Here is a 16,886-nt window from a genome sequence, read left to right as displayed (position 1 = left end):
AGTAAACGAATAAATAAACAAAGGGAAAAATTTAATATGCTTGTGCACATGCACCAGTTACTTTGTGTACAATAAAGGAATGAGGAAGGGGAAATGAAATAAAGAGAAAACTATACTGTAGTTGTCAGGAGGTGGTGGAATCAAACTGTGGTTTTCTAATCGAGAATGGATTCTTGGTCGGCTGGAAGAGAGTTCTGGAGGAAAGGAGCAGGCTCCCTTAGAAGATGCCTCCTGTCTGCTGCTGGAACACATCAATTGTATCTTCATCCTCCATTTCCAACTGTGCAGGTGTGTCTGTTTCATTGATTGGCTGTCTGTCGAATCAAATCAGATCTGACTCATTGACAAACCCTGTTCACAATAGGCTTCCATTAGCTTACTAAGTGGGTGTGCCTCTGAATCTTAAAGTGCACCACAGAACCATCCTGCCCTACCACCTTCAAGTTAATCTGATCATTGTTCTCAGTCTTGACTCCTCCCTTGAGTTTTTTGTTGGCCAGGGTGAATGCTGAAGTCTTCTCAAAAGAGGTACCAGGTCCGCACCAAACGAGCACACAGGCAGCTGCAGGAACAGCAGGAGGAGGTGGCAGTGGTGGAGGAGGGAGAGCCATCTTTTGTATTATTAAAGCTATGGTTATATATTATTTTCATTAGCCAACCATCCCATGACAATGGATCATGTAGAAGAACGTTAAGAAAAGATAGTGAGGATTTTTTATGGTATGGTTTTACTTCAATGACAGCAGGAACTGAGAAACTACAATGTCTTACTTGTTGTGAAGTTCTATTAGTTGAATCTATGAAGCTGAACAAACTAATATGCCATTTTGATAGCAAATATCTGAGCTTTGCTGGCAAAGATACCAACTATTTTAAAAGCAAAGCTGGTGATGAACTCAAGAAAGCCAGACTTGACACTGGTGGCAAGTACCACAAACAAAACGTAGCAGTCATTGAAGTTTCATATTTGGTGGCACTCAGAATCACCAGCGCTATGAAACCCTACACCATTGCTGAGGATTCACTGTTGCCAGGGGCCAGTAAATTGTTCGAGTTATGATCAGAGATGAATTTGTTACAAAATTGAGCACAATTTTCTTATCAAATGACACTGCCTGCAGAAGAATAGCAGACAAGGCTGCTGATATTCTTGATCAGATAATCCAGGAAAGTAAATCTGCTCCACTTCCAATATTTAGCATCCAGCGTGATGAATCTACAGACGTTGCAAACTGTTCACAGTTACTGTTTACCTGAGGCATATTAATGATGGCGACTTTAAATATGAGTTTCTTTTTTTGCAAACCTCTTAAAATGGCAACTACTACACGTGATGTATTTGATAGTTGGTTCATTCTGAAAGAGCATAAGATCTCTTGGGAAAAGGTTAGTGGTGTTTGCAGATGATGCTCCACTATGCTAGGATGTCAATCTGAATTTCAATGTTTGGTACTGAGTCACCGAAAGTCACCGGAACTCACTGTATAACTCATCAGAAAATATTAGCAACAAATACACGGCCAAAAGAGTTACAAGAAGTAATGAGAAGCATCATAAATTCTGTCAATTTTGTAAAGGCGAGCACTTTAAATAGTCTACTGCTTTCGCAACTGAAGTGAGACGGTTGTCCAGAGGAAAAGTTTTAAAAGGTGTTTTTGAGCATGGTGATGAACTCAAAACGTTTTTTATCAGAAAACATGACCGCAGTTCAAAGCATTTTGCAGCGATAAAAGTGAAATACAGAAAATAGTTTGATTGCCATCTTTGCCATCTTGAATGAGTTACAATTTATTACTGCAAGGACAAAATGCAACATGCCTTGATTTGTCTGAAAATATCTGATCATTCCAAAGGAAACATCAGCTTTGGGGGAAAAAATTGAATGAAAATAAAATTTACCAAAAAAATAATAAAAAGAAAATAAAATTTACATGCCTACCCTATCTGTTTTCTTTGAAGAACATGACACTGAACCAGACAAAAGGATTACAATTTCTGTGAAAGAACACTTGCATATGCTTGCAGATGAAATTTCATCGTACTTTCCAAATCTACCCGACACCTCATTTGCACTTGCCAGAAGCCCATTTACAGTCAAAGTTGAAGATGTTCCTGAGATAGCACGAGACGTTTATTGAACTAACAGCGATGCAGCGAGAACTGATTTCTCTACAATGCCAGTTACAAAATTCTGGATCAAGTGTTTGCAGTCAGGTCCTGTTCTGTCTGAGACTGTGTTGCACCTTTTTCTTCCATTTCCAACAACTTATCTTTGTGAAACAGGGTTTTCCAGCTTGTTTGTTATCAAGTCTAAATAAAGAAGTAGATTTGTTGTGGAAGATGATCTTGTGCTCTTGCAAAGACTGTCTGGAGAATTTCTGATCTAGTGAGAAAGAAACTATCTCAACCCTCTGGCTTTTTACGCACACTGTCGCAAAATGTAGCAATGTAGTTCACTATTGTTATATTAAGACTGTTACTCATGCTACACCATGCTTCAAGACAAAATTTCATTTATTTATAATTAGAAATCAGTATTTCTCAAGATATAATTACCTATTTTTGTGATTAATCACTATGCTTTAAATATGTTCAATTTGTAAACTAAAAATATATCCTACATATCAGATGTTTACATTATAATTCACAACAGTAGCAAAATTACAGTTATGAAGTAGCAACAAAAATGATTTTAAGATTGGGGATCACCACAACATGAGGAACTCTATTCAAGGGTCATGGCATTAGGAAGGTTGAGAACCAAGGCTGTAGTAGGACACACTATGACCCCATTTTGTAAATAAAGGAGTGAACACAGAGCAATGAGGTTACTTGCCCAAGATTAGAAAGCAGTGTCAGGAGTTGAAACCAAGTGTTCTGACTCTAATGTTCTATCTTGAAATACTGGTCTAGCACCCTACCTTCAGTGACAAATACTCATCTTATTCTGAATATTTATTCATGCTGACTAGAAAACTACATATCTCCTAAGAATAATGTCGGCTTTTCAACTCCACTGATGATTCACTAATAAATAAAAGAAACTCCTTTTTTTATTGTTTGTCAGTTTTCCCTGTAGCACTAGAATTACTTACTACTACTCCCTTCCAGAAGGGTACCCCAGTGGCAGTTGCTACATTTGTCACTATTAATGGAAAGGTTGGCAATTTGAATCCACTTAGCTACTCTGTAAGAGAAAAATATGGCAGTTGGTTTCCATAAAGATTGATAGTGTATATGGATTATGTGCCAAATAAGACAGTTCAAAACAAAAATAATGTATAGCCTTATAAACCTCTGAGGCAGTTTTAGTCACAATCGACTTGAGAGTAATGAGTTTGGTTTTATACTTCCCATGCCTATCGCAGTAAGTACTAACTGCTTAAAAAACGCTGAAAACTTATTGCTGAAAAGGTGATCAAATCATGGATCAAATGATAGCAACTCAAAAGATTAGCTAGGAATCTTGGAGTAGTAAGCTTATGCTAGTGAGGAATAACTCAGAAAAGTATGGTAAGAATGGTTGCTTAATTCAAAAAGTATGTGTCAATAAATTATATATACAAACTGCTGAGTTAGTAGTTTATATTTACCTCTACACATTCTCACAAACAAAATATAGAAAATTTACAGAAAACAGAGAAATACCAGTAAACATCATTGTAGAAAAAAAAAGCCAGGATCTCAGTATTTTCCCAAAATCATTAACTTGAAAAAGTGCTAACTTACTTCTTCAGCAGACATGTGAAATCGTAAAGCATTAGGCAACACACTGCCATATTCCCACCTAAGTGCACGAATCCGCAGTAACCGGTCATACCTAGGACATTGAGAGAGTATTAGCATACAAACAAGCAGGAAATCAGACATTGTTCTATCAGTAAGGACTCAAGGATCTTATCAACTAAACTGTCATTTGTGGATTTTTTTTTTTTTTTAAGATTCTGATGCAAATAGATCTACTCTAAGAAGACATCTTTGGGACTACCAGAAATTGGGAATAGGAACTGGGCTGATGCCCCTAGCACTGTTCATTGTCGTAACTGTGATGGTGACACAGCAGTAATGTGGAAAAAGATCAGAAAGGCCCTTATTTCTTAGAGATGTATCCTAAAGTATATAGTGGTAAAATGTTATCTGATGTTTAGTACTTAGTTTTAAGTAGCCTAACATACATATGTCATAAATTATGGAAAATGTATTGTTAAATTTATGACAACTCCAGGAGCTTCACTATATTATTCTCTCTGCTTTCAAGAATAGTGCAATCTTTTACAATACAAATTTTAAACTGGAAAAACGAAATTAAAATGCTTACATTAAATCAAACTTAAAAGAAATAACTCACTGCCACATGGAATTGTTTGACTCATACTGACACTGTAAGGACAGGATAGAAGCGCACCAGTGAGTTTCCGAGATTGTAACTCTTTTTTAAGAGTAGAAAGCCTCATCTTTTCCCCGCAGAACAGCTGGTGGTTTTGAAATGCTGTTTCTGGTTAACAGTCCAGCGCATAAACACTGAAAACACTCTCACTTCCATCAAGCCAATGCTGACTCATAGCAAACCCCTGTGGGTTTCCGAGATTTTAATTATTTACAGGAATAGAAACACGGCCTTTTCCCCTCGGAACTACTAGTGGTTTTGAACTGTGGACCATGTAGATCACAGCCCAACAAGTAACCATGCTACCAGGGCTCCATGCATAACCACAGAGATAAATAAATCTGAGATCTGTTGCTATCAACCAGAAACTTAATTGAGAAACCCCATGGAAAACTCTTCTTTGTTTCCTGCTACTACAAGTAAAATCACAGCAGCTTACAAGTATGCAATAGTGCAGCGTCGATTTCTTAACAAAGAACAGTGCCGAAATTTGATGGTTGGTATCAAATTGCTTCTTCCGTCTGATTTTGCTTCATTACTAGGAAGAGAATTAAAGAGAAAATGGAGAAATACACTGCAGAACAACAAAAATTTTAAGTTTTATTGACATGTAACAATTCACATCAAACAATTCAATAGTTATTAAGAATTGTACAAAAAACTGTACAATTACCACTACAATCAATTTTAGAACATTTTCTTATTTCTTGTACTCATTGTTATTAGCTTCCTGTTTCCCACCAACCACCCCTACAATCCCCACAAGAAACCATTAAATCCAGTTCCTGGCACTACAGAACCAAAAAAATTAATTTTTCCATGATATTTTTCAAAGGACTGATACACGTACACATTTTTACCTATTTGTACGTAACAGTTTACCTAAGCAAATTGTGCTGCTTCTACTTCAGAACTTTTATTTACACATTACAAGGTTAAAGTAAGAAAAAGCCAAGTTAACTAACTTGTCAATGCAATGATACTATAATAATTTAATCTCCTTTAACCATTTGGTATTGTACAGTTTTGCACACTGATTGCTTTCTATTATTTCAAAAGACAAGTGTCCTATTTGTTCACTGAGGTAAGAGAAAACCTGACATCATGGCCCGAAGAAGGTGGTCTTACATGATGTTTCTATTGTATGAGCACTCCGCTTCTAGGAGCACTTCCGAATCCTCACCACACTACTGTAGCTGGACATGGAGTCAGCAGTTTATTCATTCAACAAATATTTGCTATTTCCCATCTATATTTTTTACTATACTTTAGGGTTTTTTCATATACAGAGGAAGTAGTTTCACCCTATAAAATGCACATCTTCTTAGACACTTGATATGGATCACATTTTAAAACCAGAAGAACAAAAGGAGTAAGTATCTACTTTAGCATTTTAAAGCAATTAGATGAATATAAAAAGGGTCCACCATGCTTTGTTCCACATAATGCACTAGGCCCTGAAAACAGGAAAAATGCACACCCTGTGCTGTTAGGTTTTTCTATCTGCTGTCACTCTATGGGTACCAGATTATGGTCTACATTGTACAAACTAAGCACAAATACACCTAATACCAAGTACTTAAAAACATACATCAAATGTCCTAAAAAAAAATCACATTTATAGGTGGGTAAATAAAAAGATTTCTTTTGATATATAATTTAACCAGACATTGCTTACAGTGATTGTTTTCTCAGAAGGACATCAGGAAGATGGGGGACAAAAATTTAAAACAAGAATTTACAAGTGTTATGAATACAAGAAAGTAGTTCAAAGTGGAACACATCCTGGCCCACCAAGCCCTGAGGACGATATTTCCACTCAGAGAAGTCAAAGCACAGAGAGGACCATATGGCCAGTCCACTATGAGACACGATGTACCTCACTGACCCATAGTGCTACCAGGGGACAACACTGGAAACACAGTGTGGGAACTGTGCCCAATCTGACCCCATCACACTGAGGCAAAACACTAAGAGCCATGCAACAGAACAGCAAAGGAAGCAGAGCAAAGAAGTCTTGAGGGAGTACAAAAAATAGACTTTGGGGCCAGAGTGTGCCACCCCATCAGACTCAACTGGAAAACACTCCTAAAGGTCAACAAACAGACCTTGAACTATTTACAGGCTTTTCTTTTTTTTGTCTTTTTTTGGTTTTCTTTTGTTGCTTTGTTTTGCTCTGTCTTGTTTTTTGTGCATATTATTATCTCTGCAATTCCATCTAGAAAAAATAGGCGGGATAAACAATCTGAAGGAGAAAACAACGGACTGCTGGTTCTGGGGAGATATGGGAGCAGGGGAGGCGGGGGTGGGGGGAAAGGAAGTGGGTGTTAACAAACCTAGGGACAAGGGAACAATAAGTGATTCAAAATCAATGGCCAGGAGGGTGCAGGAGGCCTGGTAGGGCTTGATCAAGAGCAGTATAACCTAGAGGAATTACTGAAATCCAAATGAAGACTGAGCATGATAGTGGGACAAGAAGAAAGCAAAAGGAAATAGAGGAAAGAATTAGGAGTCAAAGAGTATTTAAAGGTCTAAATACAGGTGTGTACATGCCAATATTTATATATGATGATGGAGAAGTAGATCTAATGTGCATGTATTTATAGGTTTAGTATTAAAGGACATTGGGACTCTACTCAAATACTCCCTCAATGCAAGAACACTTTGTTCTATTAAACTGGCATTCCATGATGCTCACCTTCCCTACATGATTGCTGAAGACAAAACAGGTGCATAAGCAAATGTGAAAAAGAAAGCTGATGGTACCAGCTATCAAAAGATATGGCCTCTGGGATCTTAAAGGCTTGAAGATAGAGACCCACATGGATGAAGCACACTAGCCTGTGTGATCACGAGGTATCTATAGGAACAGGTACCAGTCATCAAAGAACAAAAAAAATCATCATTGTGAATGAGGGGGAGTGCGGAGTGGAGACTCAAAGTCCATCTGTAGGCAAGTAGACATCCCTTTACAGCAGGGTCACAGGGAGGAGACGAGCCAGTCAGTGTGCAGTATAACACTGATGAAACACGCAACTTTCCTCTAGTTCTTTAATGCTTCCTCCCCCAATTATCATGATCTCAATTCTACCTTACAAATCCGGGTAGACCAGAGGCTGTACACTGATACAGATAAGAGCCGGAAACACAGGGAATCCAGGGCAGATAAACCCCTCAGGATCAATGAGTGCAGCAATACCAGGAGGGTAAGGGGAAGGTGGGGGAGAAAAGAGGAACCAATGATCCACATATAACCCCCTCCCTGGGGGTGGAAAACAGAAAAGTGGGTGAAGGGAGATATTGGACAGTGTAAGACATGAAAAAAATTTTATAAATTATCAAAGTTTTGTGAGGTAGGGAGGGAGGGAGAAGAAGGGTAAAAAATGAGCGGATACCAAAGACTCAAGAAGAAAGAAAATGTTTTGAGAATGATGATGGCAACAAATGTGCTTGACATAATAGATGGATTTATGGATTGTGCAAAGAGTTAGTTATACAAGTCCCCAATAAAATGATTTAATAAAATAAATAAACCTAACCAAACTCACTACCAAAAAAAAAATTTCTTGTATCCATTGCTGGTAGGAATGTAAAATGGTATCGCTAATGTAGGTAGTAGTGTCGCAGCTCAACAAAAATCTGGTCTACTACACCCAGATTTGAAAAGACATGCAAACAGACTTGTACACCAACATTCCTTGCTATACTATTTGCAATGGGTGAAGATAAGAACCACCTAATGCCCATGAATAGGAAAATGTGATATATATGTGTACACACTACTGCTGCTGCTGATGTTACTCAGCCAATCGGAGAAATGAAGAATTGGCACAATCTACAATATGGATGGGACTCGATGTCATTAAACTAGTGAAAGAAGTCAACCACAGCACGGGACTTGGTTTCAATCTCTTGCCACCAAGAACAGTGGCCCAGAACTACCAGTCTGTTTTAATGCTTCTTTGCTTTTATGGCAGGTGTGGCTCTGCTGTTGTAAATATTATTGGAACGTTTGCCCTATCACCAACTCCTGTTGTTTCTGTAAATAGTGCTCAGTCACTTAAAGGTTTAATTTACACAAGTCAACAATTCATGTATTGCAGTTCACAGCTGGCCCATACTTGTATAATTTCCCTTTCTCGACAATGTTCTAAATTCTGTAACATTGGCTAAACTAATGACACCATCAAAGTGTACCGGCTACACATTAGACTCCTAAGTGAAACATCAGCAGTTTAAAGTCACCAGCCAAGTCTGTGGGGGAAGGATGAGGCTTTTTACTCCTGTGATGATGTGCAGGCTGGGAGACTCACAGGACAGTTCTACCCTGCCCTATAAAGTTGTCATGAGTCAGCAAAGGGATGATAATTGATAATGTTCTGTAACATAAAATGACAATGATGTCTCTTAGGTGAACCAGAGTCATTTATAAACCATGAGTGGATTTTAGGCTTGTACTTAATTCTAGTCCCAATCTAAGAACAGCTAGTTCTTATGACACGGTCCTGCTTGGTGGTTGCCCTCATGAAGAAATCACTGAAGATATGAGTCTACAGCAAAATGTGGTGAAGAACCTAGATGGTGCCCAGCTATTAGAAAAAATAGTGTCGGGGATTTTAAAGGTTTGTTTTCAAACAAGCAGCCATCTAAGTGGGGTGTCACATGGAAGGAGCACATCAGCCTGTGTGAACATAATCCAAATCTAAAGGCTGGAATGATATCAAAGCTTAAATTGTGAACAATTGGTTTGTAGAAGGCTATGGTTGTCAGTGGAAGCCCAAAATCAATTTAGAGGGTCCACAAAGAGATCAAGCCTCTTGTGAATTCCCTCTCGTTATAGCTGAGGGATGTGAAGAGCTCTATTATCAGACACTGTAAATCAATATGTCAGACATAGATCAAAATGCAGTATATCTTATTTGATTTTCCTTTGGACCCACTTTAAAGCTGTTTCAATTTTAAAAAAAAGTGAAGGGAAAATACTCATGAAGCAAACCCATGGAGCCTCACTGTGACCATGGACGAGGGGTGGAGGGCCTCGCTAGTATGCAGAGCGCAGTGGATTCCTGCGGATGCGGTTAGGTTCAAACTCAGCACCCCACCATTTGCTCTCCCTTATGAGCCATCTAAATGTGTTCTAGTTCTTAAGATACTTGTAGCTTTCTTTTGACTGAGGCTTTTGTTTTACTTTCATAGTCTTGTTAGTGTTGTTTTTATTGTTTTCACTGTTTTTCTGTATATAAAATCCAAGATAGGTAAATCAGAGGCAGTAACTGGATTCATGGTTCCTTGGGGCAGGGCAGGGGAGGTGGGGAGGAAATGGGGAGCTAATAACAATGAGTCCAAGAATGAAGAAAATATCTAAACCTGATTATGGTGATGATTCTACAACGATATGTGAATTATATACCAATAAAACTGTTAAAAAGTCCATCACAAATTATATAATTAAATGGTTCAATCATATTAAGAAGAGTTGTACAATCATTACCACAATCGAATTTAGAACATTTTCTTCCTTCTTGTACTCACTGTTATTATTGTACTCACTTCCTTCAAATCGCCCCGGCCACAACTCAGGAACCATTAATCAAGATATTGTCTCAATAGATATACCTACCCTAGATTTCATATACACTAAAACATTTAAAAACAGCAAAAAACCTACTAAAAATAACAAAGTAAAACAAAAGTATCCCAACTGAAAAGATAGAAAATATAAAAAACTAAAATCAATTTAAAATGGGTCAAAAAGGAGATCAATGGATATGGTGCTAAATTTTAAAGGAATTGCATCTGCAATAATCCACTTTCCAATGCACTCTGCATAACAGCAAGGCTAACCACAACACTGGTCTATGCTCAGAGAGGACTCACAGAGCTTTATCCATACATATTTCCCCTGCACTTTGTTTTTACTGAAGTAAAATGGGTCAAAACAGAGGTCAAATGATATCATGCTTTATTGTAATCATCTCTATAACACTCTCTGTCTGATAGCAAGACTACTGACATCCTTCAACTGAGTCAGAGAGGATTCACCGGAATCTTAAACCACTTATGTGGAACTTGCAAATGATTTTGGATTTCCACTGTCATCCATATCCTTCTGCAAATCAGGTGTTCACAATTTAAGCTCTAATACTGTTCCCTCCTTCATATTTGAGTTTTAATTATTCACACTCCTCTGGTCACAAAGGCTGATGTGCTTCTTCCATGTGGACTTAGGTGACATTTCACTCAGAAGGCTGCTTGTTTAAAAATAAGACCCCCATGCGCCATTCTTTCTAAAAATCATACCATCTAAATTTCTTTACTACACTTTGCTATAGCATCCATATCTTCAGTGAGCATCAAAAAGGGCCAAGTCACAAGAACTAATTCTCATATTGGGCTAGAATTAAATGCAAGTCTAAATCCCATTCATGTTATCTATGGTTTACGTACATCTCTGGTTAATCTTAAGAGATATCATTGTAATTTTATATTAGAGAACATTATCAATCATCCCCTGGGGCACATGGCAATTCTATTGATAGTGTGAACTTTTTGATTAAAGAATCTATAAACGAATGCTGATCAAAAGGGAAAAATTCAAAATTGAATTTCAAATTACCAAGAACTCTAGACTTTCTAGAGCCACGTAAACTGGAAAAACCCAAGTCCTAAAATAATCCTTAAACCAAAAATATCCTCCAAAGTGGGTCACTCCACAAAGAGGTGGGATATGGGATAAGACCATCCACCTGAGGGTCTACACCAAGACAAGGCTGGGGCAAATCCCCACAGAAATGAAAGAACCTTGCCAGGAAATCAAGTTTAGGCCAGGGGAGAGGAACATCACTGATAGTTCTGTTGGCGAGCATGGTAGGTGATTGGGGAGAAATATCCTCACATTGGGAAGGGGTGCTAAACAATGATTGTAGGGAACCTATAGGGACAATGGTCCAGATTTTATGTTCCTGGGTAAACTCTACAAATATGTCTCTAGCCAAAGCTCAATAAAACATGCCATGGACTAAACACCAAGATGTCACTGGATGCTGACCTTGTGGTACGGTAAACCTTGTGGTCAGCATGGCATAACTCGGGCTACACAAGAGCTTAACACAGAGGCCCAGCAGAATGAACTGAGCCTGGCCTCAAAGGTGCCTGTACCCTTGGACTGAGGACTGGGGTGCTTAGATAGAAGAGGAAGCAGAGTGGCTGCCCTGGACCTGTGGAAATGATGGTCATTGGACCTTGGGGGGAACCCCATTTGGTTGGAGTCCATCAAAAGGGACTCAGAATCACCATATATTTAGTACCTTGATGCTCCCCTCTCAGTGATATGACTGGCTTTGATCTGTTGGGCAGAGATTTAAACTTGGAAAATTGATCCAGGATGTTTCCCCTGGCATCGATCCCCCCTGCTTAGGGTAAACAGAATTCAACTGAATATGAGATCTAACTGTGTGGAGCAACAACTCATGGGTTTCGGCTCAAGTTAGAACTGTACTTGCAGACTCCTCAAACCTACAGCAGAATGATGTGTCATCGGAAAACTTGATGGTGTTGCCAGTGCAATCATCTTATACTCCAGGGGGAATGATTGACAATGTGTTACTTTTCTGTTTCTATGGGGGTTTTTCCCTGCCTTTCATTTGCTGGTTTTGTTTGTGTTTGTCTTTAGTTGTCTGCTAGTTGTTTTGTTGCTGTTGGTGGGGTAGTTGGTCTTACAGGGTATTAATTTGTCATAGTATGGCTGTCAAAGTAAACCCGAGCTATGCATATCCCAGGGACAAGCAGATGGATTCTGGCCCCAATTTAACTTTAGTCCCAATCCAAAGACAGTTAGTTTGGATAACATGGCCTTGCCCACCTCATGTAATGATCACTGAAGATAAGGGTGCTACAGCTAAGTGTGGTGAAGAAAACAAATGGTGCTCACTATCAATCGGAATAGTGTGTGGAGTCTTAAATTCAAACAAGTAGTCATCTAAACGAGGAGTGAACTATGTCCACAAAGAAGAAGCACACCAGCTTGCGTGACCCAAAGGCACGCAAAACAAAATTCAAAAATGACAAAGGGAAAAGTATCAGAGCCCAAATTTCGAAGACCCAATTTATAGAATGCTATAGAAGATAGGGGGGGCCCAAACCCATCTGCAGAGTATCTAGTCAGATTAAGCCACCAGCAGATCCCCTCTAGTCACAGGAAAGTGTCTCGAACAGCTTTTCTATCAGATAGAGATCATTGTAAGTGTGATTATGCTGGAATGAACTGGATACATGGTCAGATGACCTCCCTTCTAACCTGAACTTGTTCTTGGTCAGTGGTTTTCAACCTTCCTAATATACATTTACTACAGTCCCTCATATTGTGGTGACCCCCCCAACCACAAAATTATTTTTGTTGCTACTTCATAACTGTAATTTTGCTACTGTTATGAATCGTCATGTAAAATCTGATAAGCAGGATGTATTTTCATTGTTACAATTTGAACATAATTAAAGCATAGTGATTAATCACAAAAACATTTTCTATTGTGAAAGACTAATTTCTAACTACAAATGAAATTAATTTTATTGTAAAGCATAGTGTAGCATGGGTAACAGTTTTCACGCCAGTTACTCGTATGTGGGCATATCTGCATATGGGCAGCCCTGCCTAGAGACAGCTAGAGGAACAGTGTCTTGGTTCCTAAGACCATTGGAAATGTGTTTTCAGGTCTTAGGTGACTCCTGTGAAAGGGTTGTTTGACCCCCAACGGGTCGTAACCAACAGGTTGACAACTGCTGTTTAGGTGAGAGCATTTCTTGCTTGTTCTAAGACAAGGTGGTCTTTTCTTTCTTACTCATTATTTGTAATTTTATCTCTAAAGAATTGATTGTGCTAATGATTATGTAAGTCTTCTTGATATGACTGAACTATTGAATTGTGTGATATATGTGGATTAAGTACCAATAAAACTGTTTTTAAAAAGGCTCAGAAACCCACACAGGCAGTCTATGTCTATCCTGTCCCATAGGGTCACTATGAGTCGGCATTGACTCAATGGCAGTGAGCTTGGTTTGTTTTTTGACCAAATCACAGGGCACTATTACTTTGTCTTACAGCTCAAATTCTTCACTGTGCCAAATCCCAGGCTTAACTTTTACTATCTGTAAATCTAGAAACCTTTTGAGCTTTCTGCAGCACTAGTTCTGTATAAACTCCACTCCAACTATGAATAATCTCTACTGCGCCGATACTCAAACCAAACTCTGCCAGTGAGTTGATTTCCACCCAAAGCAGTTCTACCCATAGGACAGGGTAGAACTGCCCCTCTGGATTTTTAAGACTGTCACTTTATAGGAGTAGAAAGCTTCATCTTTCCTCCTCAGAGTAGCTGATGGTTCCAAACAGCTGATCTTGCAGTCAGCAGCCCAACATGTAGCTATCATGTTGTCTATTGTCTATACTGCCTACTATATATTGTCTATTCTTTTTACTCAATGCATTAAAACATCTATTAATTTTTTTAAAAAGTAAAATGTATGTATTCCACTTTGTTAGTGCTTTTATTCACTTGTATCTCAATTTGGGTCTATCCTAATTCTGTCATATCAATCAACCAAAAAATATGCATTAAAGCACCCAAAATGCAGATATAACAATAAGCAATATTAAGTCCTTTAGAGCTGGGCTAAATTATATAGTTAGAATATAATCAGGTGCACAGAGATTAAAAAAAACCCAAATATGATGCAAAATCAACTAGCTAATATTTCTAATTAATTCTTACCTCTGATAACTTAAAAAAAATCTTATGAAAACTTACACATCGGATTGGTTTTGTTCATATAAAGCCTTCATCTCCTCCAGAATTTGTCTGAGTCCATCCTCCTGGAATATATAAACTGCTTTTGATATATATCCATGGATTCCCCAATGCATTCAATTAATCCCCTAAGTCTATCTGTACTACATTTATCCTCAATTTATATATATAATTTATTTAAAATCCATAGCCATTGCATAAATTCTGGCTATTTATGTACCTATATCAAAAATAAAGGCTTAATCGAGCATGAAAGTACACATTTTCACTGCAAAAACAACAAATACAAGTTTTAAAATATTTCTCCCAATTTTTTCCCCCAAAGACACAGTTTTGGTTTGTACTGCAAGAAAAGAAAGGCCAAAGGAATTTTTCCTACCATCTACCTTAAGATAGAAATTTTTCACTTAGACAAATAAAATGTTTTAATTCTAAAATTCATAAATGTTAATAAGATAGTTGACCATTTGAAAAGAAGTAACATCACATATTCTTTCAGCCAAAATACAGTCTTGGGTTCAACCAACCCTGTAGCCAATTATATGTTGAAAATATTTGATGATGATGAATAGCCTTGTTTACTCTTGATGTCATTTATTACCCATTTCATCTCCACAATTCTAAAAGTTACAAGTCCTGCTAGTCTTCAATCACTTAAAAAACTCATTTATCAATATCTTTAGAATTGAGTTTAAATCATCCACATTTCTCACCACTAGCTCATCTCTCTGCCTCCATTAGTTCTTCTCTTCTGATGCATTTTCCATATTGCCAATAACCAAAACCACTTCCATTAAGTACATTTTGATTAAATGACCCTATAGGACGGAGAAAATTGCTCCCTATGGTTTACACAGCTGTAAATCTTTACAGAAGCGGCTATCTTTCTCCCTTAGAATGGCTGGTGTGTTTGAATTGCTGACCATTAGGCTAGCAGCCCAATGCATAACTCCAGGCCTCATTTTACTGCCAATAAGTACTCCAAAATATAAAAACATCCCGCCACACCCCTACCTGAAAACCTCTACTTGATTCCAAATGCCTGTGGAATAATGCCGAAGTTTTTCTAATCCTAGAACCCACCACTGACATCTCCATACATAACCTTTCCAGTTGTGATCATGAGTCTTAAGCCATTGTTTATCACCTGCCTGTGTGAGGGCTAATACTTCATACAAGGCTCGAACACCCACTCCCAACCCCCCAGTAGCATTTCTCTTTATGCTCCCATCTACGCAACACCAGTTTCACTTACCACATTGCATTCTATTCACTTGTGTTTCTTGGTCTTCTCACTGACATCTACCTAGTTGCTGCCCTATGATTGTTTACTACGATGCTTAAACGTACAGGCTCTTGAGCCAGACTTCCAGGGTTCAAGCTCTAGCTCTGCTCTTTACTGGCTATATCACCACTGACAAATCTCCTAACTTCAATTCTCCATTCACATGTTTGAGGTGGGGGGAGACAGCTCAGATCTCACACAATTATGAGGAGAGACAATTGCAAGCTAAGTGCTGAACATCATTCCTACTTCCATGTTATTGTAGTGAACAAATAATCATAATAGTAACAATACGACTGTTAGCACTATTATTATTTCTTGTAGAAACAGCATACAGGGACTCAGCCCTGAGTGTGTCAGGTACAGTTCCTCACTACACCATGAGCTCTGTACCATCATCATGCCCATTTTTGTTGGTGAGAACACTGGATGCACAGAAAGCCTGAGTCCACAGTGATCGAACAGAGTATGAATCTCAGTCTGGCACCAGAGGCCTACTTCATCATCACATTTTGCTCACTGAGTGCGTGCGCGCACACTAACGCGCATAAAACGCTAGATCCAATAAAAACCACTGGTTCTGTGGGTTTCTGAGGCTGTGAATCTTTAAAAGAACAGAAAGCTTCCAGCTTTCTTCGGCAGAATGGAGGTGGATTCGAATTTACTTTAGTTCGTATTAGGCAACCTTTTACTTGGCTAAGCAAAGGAAAAGCAACAAAGCTAAAAATGAAGCAAAACGGAAGGAAGTAGACTTTGAGGAAGCGCAATTGCTGAGTTGTACAGTAACTTCCTTCTTTCTCCCACAGTAACCTTTTGTTATGCTGTTACTTTCCCTTCCGGAACTTGGCTCACACCCTCAGGGGATTCTGAAGCAAACCGCGAAAAGAGCAGCCCAGGGGAGATCCCGCTCACCCTCCATCCCCTTTCAGCCAAGCTCCCCGGACCTCCATCCCGCCCTCTGCCGTCCAGCCCCTCACATTAAAGGCGGGCAGCTGCCCTTCTGGCGTGTGGTGCAGTTCGCGGACCACCTCCGTCGCCTTTTCACAGAACATGGCGGGTAGACCTGGTACCGGGACCTCCTTGTCGGCCGCCCACTTGACCGAAGAGTCTGCGGGCTCCCTGCAGCCTAGTTCGCGCCGCGCTTATTAGCGCAGGTCTAGGAAATCGCCTGCGCTTTGGCGGTAAAAATCCCCAACCAATGGGAAGGCAAGGACGCAGGTTGCGTGGCTACGGTGGTTGCAAAGGGACAATTCCATACGCGGTACGGAAATATGACCGGAAGTGGGGAGGCGGTGACCGGTGCCTTCTTCCGTTGGAAGGCGGCCCTCCGGAAAGAGTCCTTGGGGTTCCATTTGACTTTATCCGTGAGGAGAGACGAATTTTCCAATACTAATCTGAGCACATAGTTTAG

The 16,886-nt window shown here is 39.1% G+C and overlaps 1 long non-coding RNA gene across 2 annotated transcripts in view; it reads right to left on the bottom strand.

Moving 5' to 3' along the window:
• Positions 1 to 16,661, bottom strand: part of LOC142422553 (uncharacterized) — a 30,313-nt gene extending 13,652 nt beyond the window's left edge. For both annotated transcript variants that reach the window (XR_012779091.1, XR_012779092.1), the window contains exons 1-4: positions 16,453 to 16,661; positions 14,191 to 14,255; positions 4,827 to 4,925; positions 3,730 to 3,820 (exon numbers count right to left, since the gene is read on the bottom strand). This is a non-coding gene — a long non-coding RNA (uncharacterized LOC142422553). The remainder of the gene's footprint in view (positions 1 to 3,729; positions 3,821 to 4,826; positions 4,926 to 14,190; positions 14,256 to 16,452) is intronic.
• Between the last annotated feature and the right edge of the window lie 225 nt (positions 16,662 to 16,886).

This window comes from Tenrec ecaudatus, chromosome 12 (genome assembly GCF_050624435.1).
Source record: "Tenrec ecaudatus isolate mTenEca1 chromosome 12, mTenEca1.hap1, whole genome shotgun sequence".
In the NCBI taxonomy this organism is placed as follows: Eukaryota; Metazoa; Chordata; class Mammalia; order Afrosoricida; family Tenrecidae; genus Tenrec; species Tenrec ecaudatus.
Note: the sequence above shows the minus strand (reverse complement) of the source record. Positions and strands in the feature narration are given on the sequence as shown.